The 13,155-nt window shown below is 48.1% G+C and overlaps 1 protein-coding gene across 2 annotated transcripts in view; it reads right to left on the reverse strand.

The window, feature by feature from the left end:
- The window catches only part of TSPAN5 (tetraspanin 5), a 171,284-nt gene that overhangs the window by 14,214 nt on the left and 143,915 nt on the right, over positions 1–13,155 (reverse strand). The window lies entirely within an intron of this gene.

The following is a 13,155-nucleotide window of genomic DNA, read 5'->3' on the forward strand; positions in this document are numbered from 1 at the left end:
GGTACGTATTGCTATTCATTCCTATAGAGACAGACTACTGTTACTTTGCAACTGTAAATGTACAGGAGTCTTAAATATCCAATATCATCAATTTTATTTTCTTATATTTGTTTTGAACTCTCAAAATATCCCAGAGTATCATGGTATAGCTTGCTGTGAAGTCTTAAATCATTTGTTTCAAACCACTCCCAATAACCTGAAAGAACAGAAAGTATTTATCTGATTTTATACTTTAAGTGAAATGGAACCCAGAGAGGCTTGGTGACTTGCTGGAAGTCACACAGCTATTTATTGACTTTTTGAAACTAGAACAGAATATCTATTTCAGGGTTCTCTGCCCACCAAATGGAAACCATGTTATTTGCTTCCCAGCACTTCCCTGTCAGCATGGATCAACGCCTGAGTTTAGGAGTTTTAAGTTTTAATTCATTTTAAGGTTGTAGGATCATTCGGACAAAAACATCTTTTGTTTGTTGGGTTTTTGTTTCTTTTGCAGAGGGGTGGGGGCATTAACTTAAAAACAATAATAGGATATTAATAATAGAACACATATGAGAAATAAAGAACTCTTAAAATGTACAATTTAAACCTCACAGGAAAGGCCAAAGGTTTAAATAAAGTCACAGATGAAGGGCTGAGAGATTAGAAAAGCAGTCAGGAATGTAGGGTGTATTCACTAACTTCTGAGGTGACGTCACAAATGCAACCACACCCTTTATGAGACTGCTTGGACCAATGGTTTGATCCAGTCTTGTGTTTCTTAGATTTCCAAGCTCTGAATTAGGAATACTCCGGGGAGGGATATGGGGTGGGGGTGGGGGGACACAGAAAATCTATTACCAATTCTCCACCTACATAGATGATACTAAGAAAAAATTTGCCAGAGAAGTCACACAAAATCCAAGCAACAGTGGTGAGGGTCCATGTTGGAAGGAAATCAACCTCCCCCCTAGAATACCTGTGAACACAGGTGTTAATACTTAAAGTCTGAATGTTTGGACCTGCTCGGCCAGGGGGAAAAGACGACGTTGGAGGGTACACGATAACATTCTTAAAACTTAAAGAGTTAACTTAATTATGAGAGAAGGAGATTCCATTTCCTTGGCACCAAAAAGAGGCAGCAGAGGTGGAAGTGACAGGAAGAGATGTGGGCTGGATCACAAAGAGGCCTTTCTGATAGCAGCAGGTGTCCGGCGATGGAGCAGTGAAGGCTTCCGCTCACAGGAGAGCCAAAGCCGTGAGCCTCTGTGGTTGTGCCGTAAGAGGGATTCTCAAATTGGATGGGACATTGGGACTTAATGACCTTTAGGTTCCTTCCAACTTTAAGATCATTCTATGATTTCACCCATTTTTAGTGGGCTTTTTGTGACTCACACTTAAGTCTGAGCAAAGATCAGACTGTTCCCAAACACTTCCATGAGCTATGACTGGACACAAAGAGGTCACGGATAAAAGAGACAATGATCTGGGCAACTCTGGCAAAGCAAGTCAGCCAACCAACACACACACCTAGGTCTCAAACACCGAGCTACACCCCAAGAGGCTACAAAAAAATATGATCTCTGGGTGCCTGGGTGGCTCAGTCGTTAGGCGTCTGCCTTCGGCTCAGGTCATGATCCCAGGGTCCTGGGATCGAGTCCCACGTCGGGCTCCCTGCTCAGCGGGGAGCCTGCTTCTTCCTCTGCCTGACGCCCACCCTGCTTGTGCTCTCTTTCTTTCTCTGACAAAATCTTAAAAAAAAAAAAATGATCTCAACTGTCAGTAGATTCCTGGATCATCTGTCCTCTCTGGGTTTAATTTGGAGGATGAGTATTTGGCTTCACAGACAAACTTATTTTCAGACTTTTACTCTGTCCAGCCTATAGGGGCAGCTTTAATTGAGGGGCCTCCAACTGTTTCCATGGAAACAACAATCATTTGCGGGCCTAGCTGGCCTGCAGATTCTACCTTTTAATCCTAAATTCTGGCAAAAGGCAGGGCTCGAGACAGATACTGAGTGCTGGGGGGAAATAATATTCTGCAAAGCACGAAAAAGACTACTGAGAACTTTATTTGTAATGGATTCAGAATGTACCCAGGTCGTTATCAAATCTTCAGACCCCAAGTTTTTCCTTTTCCTCGGGATTAGGATTACTTACCTAGATGGACATGAGCAAAAGACTGCACTCCTTCACCTGTGCCATGTTTCCCAAGAGCCCCTGCAAACAGTCTTACTGCTTCCGACTACACAGAGCGATTACAGAGGAGCTGAACATAATCCTGGCAGCAGAGATTCCGGATTACAAAAATGACGGGGAGCCGACAGCTCAGCCTTCTGTTGTCTTAGAGATGGGGTCTTCTCACTGGACTTTTTAATTTTGTTAAGCTCAATGTGACAAATGAGTGAGAGGTGCTAGAACATGCCTGCTGAAGAATAATTATCATTAAAGCCTGTAGCTGACAAGAAGCCGGAAGAAAAAAAAATACAAGCTCTAAGATTACAGTTAAGTCTGCCAAGGCATTTAAAATAGATGTTCCGATCCGTGGTAAATCCCCAGGAACGCACAAGAACACCACCAGCAGACACCTAGTCTTCTGGGAACCTGTGGGCACCACCTTCTTCTTTGGGGAAGAGCACTTTCCCCTTCTTGTTAAGGATTCTTGCTCCCCCAAATGCACTCCATGTGCCCCTCGGAGCTGCCAATTCTCACATGACCCCACTGCCCTTGTGACCATTGAGAAGTCCGAACCGCCTTCCTCAGACACCAGGATGCAGAACAGGCATCTCCCTCTTGTGGCTGAAGTTATAAAAAGGCCCAAACCTGCAGCCACATGCAGTATGTTTTTCACCATGTGAAGAAAGTCAACCCGCAGTGAGAACTAGCAAGCTGGGCTTAGGAAGAAACAAATAAGGGCAGGGAGGGAAAATCCTGCAGCATTATAACCCCTGACCTGATGAGTTCTGCGAATCACTCCAAAATCCTTAGAATACACTGCCCTTGATCGCACAAGGGGGTTCTATTCGGGTCTGTGTTTGCATCTGAGGAATCCTGCACAACCTGACAACAGCTCTGAATAAACTAGGCCTTTAGTGCTGCTCGTGGGCAAATACACAGGTTCATAACATACACACATGACCAACACTGGAAGTTCACACTTTATGCTGGAAAAAAAGTTCTGGGGGTGCAATGGGGAGCAGAAAAGGAGCAGAGGTGAGTGTTGGACTTAATATGGTCCCTATACTCAGCTGGCTGATACTTCCAGTCAATGGAGCAATTAAGCCAGTGTAAACAGTCTTCCTTCTTGTTGACTCGCTATCACCTCAGCATCGTTAATGAAATGAGTTCTGGATGGAAGGGGCTTTGTCTCCGTCACTGACAAATCATACATGATTTAAACTCCAATTCTCCACGTAAACGTGAATGTTCAGTCCTTGGGCTTAAATATCAACTTTTTAGAACTCAAACTTTTTGGAAAAAAAAAGAAAGAAAGAAATACAAAATGTCATTTGGCTACCCTCCCTTGTACCCGGAACCGCTGCTTCTGTGGGAAGCACACACACACAGCCTGCTATTTGCAGCCCATGAGTATGTGCTTGTACTTCTCCTACAAGGATCCTGCAGGCAGAGCCCTGGGAGCTCAAACCCATCAAGGGTACTGGACTTTGTGCATAATGTCAGAAAATATCATCCTATGAAGCTGAATCTAACTGGAACAAAGATAAATGGATGAAACGCAGGACAATTAGCCACATGTACTTCTTCCTTTCCCCATCTGCTTGGGTTGACATGAAGATGGGGAGAAGGAGAAAGAGTCAGAATGGGAAAGCCAGAGACCAAGATGGCAGGTCACAAGAAAAATATATATTCAAGTTCTACAGGCGCAAGAATATAGGGGGATTTCCTACACATATATTCTTTGATATCAGTAGGATCGTATTCATGAAAACTGGCTTGTAAGAGTTCTTCACATTCACACGACATATTCCTGCATCTACAGTCCGAGGCCCCTCAATCGGCATAGGCAGAAACACACTGACCGTAACGTAAAGTGCTGCTCCAAAGACAAAAGGAGTACCAACCAATTAGTTGAAAAACAACAAATATATTCAGCAAATTAGCCATTCCACAAATTGGCTTTTCGACAGCTAGCTCTTGGCATATCAATCCACAGCCTTTAAGAGATCATCTTAACAGACATCTCGTCCTGAATCCCAGTTCCATGACCTACTACCTTTGTGATCTCGGGCAAGTTACCAAACCTGCCTAAGTCTCAATTTCCGCATCAGTGAAATGGTACCCCATGTCATGAGGATGAAGGAAATAATTCGAGTAAATCCAAACACTATGCTAAGTGCTTGGCGCAAAATCAGAATTCATTGAAAATTTATCACCATCCTCATTATCATCACTATCCTATTAGACCAAGAAGAAGACATCAGATGCTATTGAAGCAACACAGGAGGGGCATCTAACCCAACTGCACTAAAGAGGAATCCATCTTGCTCTGGTACTTGTTCTGCCTCACCCTTTTAAGGAAAGCCATGACCACATCTGATGACAGCCTAACAGAGGTGGCGGTAACTGACCTGCCAATCAGATCTTCTTTGCTGGGGAATGGAAAGTCACCTAAAGACACTCCAAGTAAAGGCAGAAGAGAGAAGCCCTGAGTAAGCAAAAGCTACGAGTAGGCAGAAGCCACGAGTGGGTAGAAGCTGAGAGTACCCAGAAGTGGTGCAGCGGAGAAAAGAGCAGCGAGAAGTGAGTCAACAGTGGTGAGCACAGTGAGCAGTCAGCAGCCACGCTGCCAAGACGGCGGCACCCTGAACCAGGGAAAGCAGGCCTCTGCTGCCGAGGGGCCGACTGGGTGCACCAGTCGTCGAAGGTTCACTGCTCCACAGTGACCTGCCAGGTACTTAACAACGTCCTCCTCCCTGTGGGATCTCATCATCCAGTGGTTTGGTGAACACTATACGTCTTGGCAAGAATATGAAAAACCAGCCCACCTTCCCTCCGACCTCTTCCTCCTCAGCACCTCATTCATTCAACTATCTCTGAAATTGAAGCAGATTTTCACCCGTGCTTCTGCAATAAATGAATATGTTCTGAGTATAACTATTTCTTCTTGGGAAAGTCTTCTATGCACGTGCAGAAATGAAAAGGCAAACAAAGCTCCAGAAGGGTTTCAAACCAATAAACCTCAGGAGTGTCTGTGGTTTTTTCCACCACCAGCTCAGAGAGTCCTCTGTGTGCCACCTGGCAAGCTTCAGTTTCTTCTCTCTCAACCCACACAGAAAAGAAATGCAAAAATAGCATTAATAAGCCCCTAAGGTCTGGGACTCTTCTGCTTTGGCATATACAAGCACATTCCTTCCAATTGCTGGATGAGAAACAAAGAGACAGGCATATGGAATGTGCACCCACAGCCAGGCCAGATGGACACCTTTGAGATTTATGGGACTGGGTCCTGATTCACCCCCCCCACCCCCATAAACCAGACCCTACTGGGGTAGAACTTGCAGCAGCTTTCCTAGAGTAAAAAGGAGAGAAGCATTTCCGTACTTGAGAAAGGATGACAAGACAGGACATTATAAAGAAAATGAGCTCCTGAGATTGGGGGGGAGGGGAGGGGGCCTGGAGAATTAGAGATGCAGCTTTCAACAGGAAGACCTGTCCACAGGAAGACCAAGCTGCAACCACAGGCCGCAGGGAAACCTGCTCCTTCAACACTCATCAGAGATCTCCAACGAACATTGCAAAGCAAAGCCACTCTGCCAACCCCAAAACAGCCATTTGCCTAAGGAACTGTGGCAGAGTCGAGAGAGAGGACTTGGAAGGTAAAGAACCTGAGCAGTCCAGGGGGGTGTACGGTTGTGGGCGCAGTAGGACTCAGGGCCTGGAGAAGAGATGCAAGGTTAAATGAAGGCCAGCTGCCTTAAAGGCATGTGGTTTCCTAGTTTTTCTTGTCAAAAAAAGTCATCGGTGAGATTTAAGTCCCTTCTTACAGCTTAAAAATGGCCATGACCGTGGGGCACCTGGGCGGCTATTCAGTTGAGCGTCCGACTCTTGAATTCAGCTCAGGTCATGATCTCAAGGTGATGAGATCGAGCCTGACCGGGCTGTGCGCTCAGTGGGGAGTCCACTGGAGATTCTCTCTCCCCCTGTGCCCCTCGCCCCACTCTCTCGCAGGTGCATTTTCTCTCCTTCTCTCTCTCTCTCAAAATAAATAAATAAAATCTTTCTGAAAAAATGGCTTTGGGGAGAGGGAGAGGAGGAGAGACAGTCATCTTTCAGGCCTCCATAAAATCCTGCAATCAAGCAGTTGGCAGGGCGGCCCGCTGTGCCAGGTCCCACCCACTGGTGCCACTCACAGGCTAGAAAAACCACCCCGGATTGAGGGACTGCCTCCCTCATCAGGGAAACAAGCCACAGGCAAAAGTGTCACTTTTCAGAAATCCAACCTGTTCCCAGGCCACTCCCCAGTGGGACTGTTCCCCAGGAACAGTCCTAAGTATAAAGTTTAAACCCAAATACAGAATAGACGCTCAGATCATGGTGCCCCCCGCCCCAAAACTGAAGTGAAAATAAAGCGAACAGCCTAGTGGCAGGTGATCACTGTATTCTAGGGCCCCAGAGATAGAACTCATTCACTTATCACGGGGATCACCCGAGAGGTGACAGGTACTGTGTGTGTCATGGGTATTCGGAGTGAAGGCCCCGTGATACCTTCAGGAGCTAGTCTAGTGGGGAGACAGGTGAGTAGGGTGCTGGGCAGCACAGTGGAGGGGCAGAAGGCAATGTCATCAAGTGCAGAGACAAAGGGACAGGAACTGGCTCACAAGTGGTGAGAGCAGGCTAACGTCGGCGGGGTGGAGCTGGGTTTGAAGGAGAGGGCATTCTGAGCAGAGGAAGGCCCCGGTCATTTGCGTACTTATAAAGCTCGACACCTGGGCAGCAGGTGGATGTTATGGAAGCAGCTGGTCGGCTCTCGGGTGATCCAGGTGGGCTTAGAAAAGGGACACAAGAGCTACACTACTGAGCATGTGCTCTGCCTGGCACTGGGCTACCTGGATTAATTCACCCTCACAATAAGCGTACCGGGCAGGACCGCGTCCACGGCAGGAAACAGACCCAGACGGAGCTCTCTGCCAGCTCACCAGCTGAGAACATGCCAGAGCCGGGTTCGAGCCCAGGCCAACTGACCCCAGACTGCTCTACTGCCCACCTAACCCCATGATGCCCTACGGTATGAAAAAGGCAAAGAGCAGTGAGCAAGAAGATTCTTATTTTCAATGTAACATCGTATATCTGTGTCTAAAATTTTAGGAAAGATATGTAACATATTCTTGCCCTGGACTTCCCTGATCACAATCTGAAAACCAACGTGTGTAGGAGACAAAAGCCTCTCCCCCATCCCACCCCCGCACCACACCCCCACAGGCCAAGAAGCACTTCTTTCCCTGGCGAACCTCAGAGAAATCAAGCGGATACCAAGGGGAGAAGTGAGGGAGAGAATTTCCTTTCTCTAGAGAAAGCTGTTGCTGGGCTGTGCAAAACCACTCCCCAGCAGCTTGCTTTTTACCTCAAACCTAGTGAGGAACCGGTTTCAAGGGCCCTACTGGGGGAGCTCTGAGACACACTGGTTAGGGCCAGACTGCCCAGGAAGGAGCCTGTGGGCTTGGCTCTGACTCCTGTCCCGGAGATCCAGGGAGACAGGCGGGCTCTAGGGCAGGCGAGGGCTGTTCTTGGTGGCACCGGCCTCACCCCCAGATGAGTGTGTCCAGGGAGAGGCAGCTGGGGGCCAAGAACAGGAAACCTCAGAAGGCAGAGGGCAGAGGAGTGTGGGCTGAGGACGATGGCCGGGTCTGAGCAGGGGAACCAGGCAGCCACCTAGAATAGAGAGAGCCACCGAACTCAAGGGAACCACCAGACAGAGGGACTCGGCAGGGAAGCCTCAAAAAGACCAAGCTTTCGTCCCCTTCACCATCTGCCAGGTCCCAAGAGCACAGCCCCACCCCCACTTGAGCTCTGGCAGGAAGTGGGCAGAGGAGCATCTGGTGAGTGGGGGAGGGGTGACAGGAAGAAGCCAGGGGCAAAGGCCTCACCCTGCTCCCCTCCCCAGGGGCCCAAGGCAGAGGCAGCTGGGCGAGGGAGAACACTGGAACACAAAGCCAGGTTTGGAGTTTTGATTACTCTCCCACTCATCCGGGCCTGGCCTTGTGCCTCCGAATGAGAGTAGGACTATGTTATCTGAAAGTGAACAATAAAATCATGGAATTTTTGACCCACCTGAATTTTCATTCCTGAGAAATCACTCTGAAAAAAAGTTTACACAAATAAAAAGGTTTTTGATACATCTCATGTGTTTGTTGGACATACTGGTTACAACACATCAGCTCGCATGCTAACTTTGCAGGTACTGAGCGAGAGCTGCTCGGTTTTCAGATTTTTGGCTACGACAGAAAACTCGAGAGAATTACTTGGATAAGAGAGAGAGAGAGGCAGACAAACTCACTACATTTCGGGCAATGAAATGCTATCTTCAAAGAAGGATTTTCGGCATCTCAGAAACGGCTCCTTAAAGTAGTTTCAAAGCCAAAGCATGCAGTGTTCTGTTCCAGTTATCTGGGGAACCCCCTCCGCCTACGGTCGCCCTCTGGCTGTGGAAACTTGACCGCCACCGCTATGAATGGCCCAGATCACTGAGTCTCATGGTCTCAGATTTGCCTTCCTGGGAAAATTGGGGCAGTTTTTCCAAGGTGAGTCTTGGAAAACAATCTTGTCAATGGACTGTGACAAGAAGCAACTAGGAAGGTTCTGAAGTGAGACTCAGAGCGAGACAGTGGTCAGGGGAAAGCCTCCAGGAGAGAGAATCCTCCTTGTCCGTCCCCGGGAAAGCCGCAGAGAAAAGCAGCGCAGGCCAGAGCTGGTCTAACTCGCATTCCCCTGCGGGCTCAGGACGGCCGCCGACTTTCCTTCCAGCCCGCTCCCCACGGAGCCAGGGCCCCGCGAGCGCATCGGAGGGCAGGGCCTGCGGGGAGCGGCCGGACTGCCCGTGTAACCTCTCTGGGCCTCAGTTTCCCCACCTCCGAAAGAACAGGTCATCCTTCTCTGAAAGTTTAACCCTAGGGGTCCACAGAGCACGGAAGTGAAAACGAAACCCCTTCAGGAAGAGCTGTTTTCTCCCGGGCCGTCTCTCCGGTATATAAAGCTCCTCCGCATGTGCTCGGTCACTTGCTCACAGACATCTCGGCATCTGCGGCGGCGGCAGCCCGGACGGAGCGCAGAAGGGCGCGGAAGACAGGCCCCGGCCGCACGGGGTTTTCAGGCCCGGCGAGCCGGCCGGGTTGGCGGGGTGGGGGGCAGGAGGAGCCACGGGGCCTGGCCAGCGATGGACACTCTTCCTACTCGGGAAAGCGCAGGCTCCTCTTGGCCCTGGCCCGCTCTGCCGCCGGCGCCCCCACCTGCGCTCCCAGCGACGCAGCACTCCGCCGCCCGCCGCGAGCCGAACCCTCAGTAACCAGCCTACGTGGTGGGCAAAATGGAGAAGGAGAGGCACCCTCATTTTCCCACGAAACAGGACAATCATATATTGATTCCCATTTTTATGCCAGGAATAAACGGTTATTTTCTTTCCTGACATCCCAAATTAACGGCTGTGCTGTTGTCTGTAACACTGTCCCGCTATCCAATCGGACATCAGAGCCACGTGTAATTCTGCTTGCGCTCAGGCGGTAACACCTGTCCACACCGCCCGCTGCCGGGAGATCTGAAGCCACTTCACACCTCTCTAACTGAACGCCACAGGCCACAAAATCGCCACGGTGTGAAAGAATGCTTTCATCATTTGTTTGCTCGGTCACTGTTTTAGAGGCAATATTTTTTGAACACCAACTAGATGCCAGTCAATGCTGTAGGGTTTTGTTTTTTTTTTTTGCCCTCACAGAGCTGCTTTTTCTAGTGGGGCACGAGATCAATGCACTTGCTGGCGTGGAAATGCTCAAGCCTATGAAAACATGTAGGAAGAAAACACAGGGAATGGGGGAGACAGGCTGGGTCTGGGGTGGGGTGACAGTGGTGACTTTAAATAGGCCAGGAAGGCCTGTGGACAGAGCTGACATTTGAGCAGAGATCAGAAAGTAAAGAAAAATGCCAAAGTGGATCTCTGGGGGACAGGTACCAGGTAGGGGAGGAGCAAGGGCAAAGGGGGGGGGGGGAGTTATGTTTGAGATTTTGGAGAAACAGTAATGTGGGGTCAGTGGGGACTACAGCAGTGGGGAAAGGCACAGGTGGAACGTGAGGTAAGTAATGGGGCAACATGGAGTGAGACTATAAGCTCACTGAGCTCACTGGAAGGTTTGGAGCAGAGAAGTGATAAGATCTGTCTCTTTTTTTAAAATTTTAGTTGACATTAAATATTATATTAGGTTCAGGTATACAAATAGTGATTCATCATTTATATACATTACAAAATGATCACCAAAAAAGTCTAGTTACCATCTATCATCAGAGTTATTACAATATTATTGACAATATTCCCCATGCTGTACTTTTCATCCCTGTGACTTATCTTATAACTGAAAGTTGGTGCCTCTTACTGCCCTTCGCCTATCTCACTCATTCCCCCACTCGTACCCCTCTAACCACCAGTTTGTTCTCTGTATTTAGGAGTCTGTTTGTTTTATTTTCTTAGATTCCACATATTAAGTGAAATAATATGGCATTTGTCTTTCTCTCTTTTAAGATTTTTATTTATTTATTTGACAGAGAGAGAGAGAGAGTGCACAAGCAAGGGGAGCTGTAGAGGGAGAGGGAGAAGCAGACTCCCCGCTGAACAGGGAGCTCAATGCAGGGCTCGATCCCAGGATCATGTCCTGAGCCGAAGGCAGATGCTTAACCAACTGAGCCACCCAGGCATACCTCTCTCTCTTACTTCACTTAGCAGAATACTCTCTAGGTTCATCCATGTCACAAATGGTAAGATTTCATTCTTTTTTACAGTTGAGTCATATTCCATTATATAAGATATACACCACATCTTCGTTATCCTTTCATCTGTCAATAGGCCCTTGGGTTGCTTCCATATTCTTGATACTGTAAATAATGCTGCAATGAACATGCTGCGTGTATCTTTTCGAATTAGTGTTTCTGTGTTCTTGGACCAATATCCAGCAGTGGAATTGCTAGGTCACAGAGTATTTCTATTTTTAATTTTTTGAGGAAGCTCCATACTGTTTTCCATAGTGGCTGCACCAATCTACCTTCCTACCAACAAGGCACAAGGGTTCCCTTTTCTCCACATCCAATATTTGTTAGTTCTTATCTTTTTTATACTAGTCACTCTATCATACATTTTAAAAGGATCACCCTGGCTGCTTCATGGAGATACGCCTGGGGTATGAGTAGGGGAACAAGAGTGGAGGCCGGGAAACAACCAAAGGCTTCTGCACTGATACAGGCAAGATGTGGGCGCAGCTTAGCTCAGGGTGGAACAGTGGAGGCGATGAGAAGGAATGAGATTCCCCCCATTTTATCAAGGCAGAGCTGACAGTGTCTGCTAATGGACTGAACATGGTATGAGAAGCAAAGAAGGAAGAGGGTCAAGAATACCTGAGCAAGTGGAAGGACAGGGTTGCCATTTACCACATTTGGGAAGAACAGTTTGAGGAGGGGAATCAGGAGTGTTGTTCTGGATGAAGTTTCAGAGGCCACTGGACACTGAAGTGGAGATAGTGGGTAAGCTACCGGCTACACAAGTCTGGAGAGCTCCGATAAGGTCTGCGTCAAAGCTCTGAATGTGGACGTCCTCAGCGACAGATGGCGTTGGAAGCCCCAAGCTTGGAGGAGATCTCCTAGAGCCTGAGTGAGGACAGAGAAGAGGTCTCAGGACCAAGCCTGGGGCAAAGGAGTATGAGAAGGCATTGCCTGTGAGGCAGGAAAACTGGGAAGGTGGGGCACCTGAGAAGCCAAGGGAGGAAAGCATTTCTAGAAGGGGGAAATGATAAACCGTGCCTTAGTCCTTGCTTTACTGACAGGGTTTCTGAGTTCTTGGGTGAGAAAAAATGATGTGCTCCAGGACCTAGTATGGGTTCAGTAAGAAAGTACCAGGTTCAACTAAGTTCCTAGGCTGGTTAATTAGAGATAAAGTGAAGGACATAGTCTCTCTACAAAAATAAGCAACAGAAAAACAGTCTGATGTAATGACAAGTAGATGGATTAGAAACTGCTTGACTGATGACACCCAAGGGCACATGTAAATAAATGAGTGTCAACCTAAAAGGAAATTTCCAGGGACATGTCACTGGGCTCTGTCCTTAGCCTACTCAACATATCAATGGCTTTTATCAGTGAAAACTAAACTTGACTGCAATCAGAACAATCTAGGAGGCTTGTGAAAATAGAGCATCCCAGTGTCCACCCCAGACCTACTGAATCAGAAAATCCCCAGATGGCACCCGGGGGGGCAAGGAGCTAAAGGAAGTCCTTATTAGAAGAACGAATTGAGGGAGAAGCTTGATCCAAATGCACAGCTAAAACCAAGTTCAGTGGAATGCAGAATGTGTTGGATGACAGCTGGGCACATGGAGTCTTGCATTTGATTCCGAAGAATCAGCCGGACATGAGGTGGAAAGGGTACGCTGAGCTGGATCTGAGACCAACTTGTGAGTCTCCCGGATCAACAGTGGGATCTCAAGCTGCACTGACAACAGATGAGAGAAGGGACATAATCCAGTCATACCCTCTCTGGTCCCGAAAACACTCTCTCAACAGTACAGGGGACACACTAGAAAAAGGTCAGAGGAGTAAGACCAAGATGGTAAAGGGACTCCCCCCACCCCAGAGAGAAGCAGATGTTTAGCTAGGAAGCTCAGAAGAAACCAGGCCTCCACCCCGAATACATTTTTTTTTTTTTTGAAAATTTTATTAATTTATTTGACAGAGAGAGACACAGCGAGAGAGGGAACACAAGCAGGGGGAGTGGGAGAGGGAGAAGCAGGCTTCCCGCTGAGCAGGGAGTCTGACGCGAGGCTAGATCCCAGGACCCTGAGATCATGACCTGAGCTGAAGGCAGACGCTTAACCGACTGAGCCACCCAGGCGCCCCCACCCCGAATACCTTAAGGGCCAACATGCAGAAGGACTTGCTCTGTGGGATCCGACAGGGTTGATCTATAGTC

The sequence above is a fragment of the Halichoerus grypus genome, chromosome 3 (assembly GCF_964656455.1).
Source record: "Halichoerus grypus chromosome 3, mHalGry1.hap1.1, whole genome shotgun sequence".
Taxonomy (NCBI): domain Eukaryota; kingdom Metazoa; phylum Chordata; class Mammalia; order Carnivora; family Phocidae; genus Halichoerus; species Halichoerus grypus.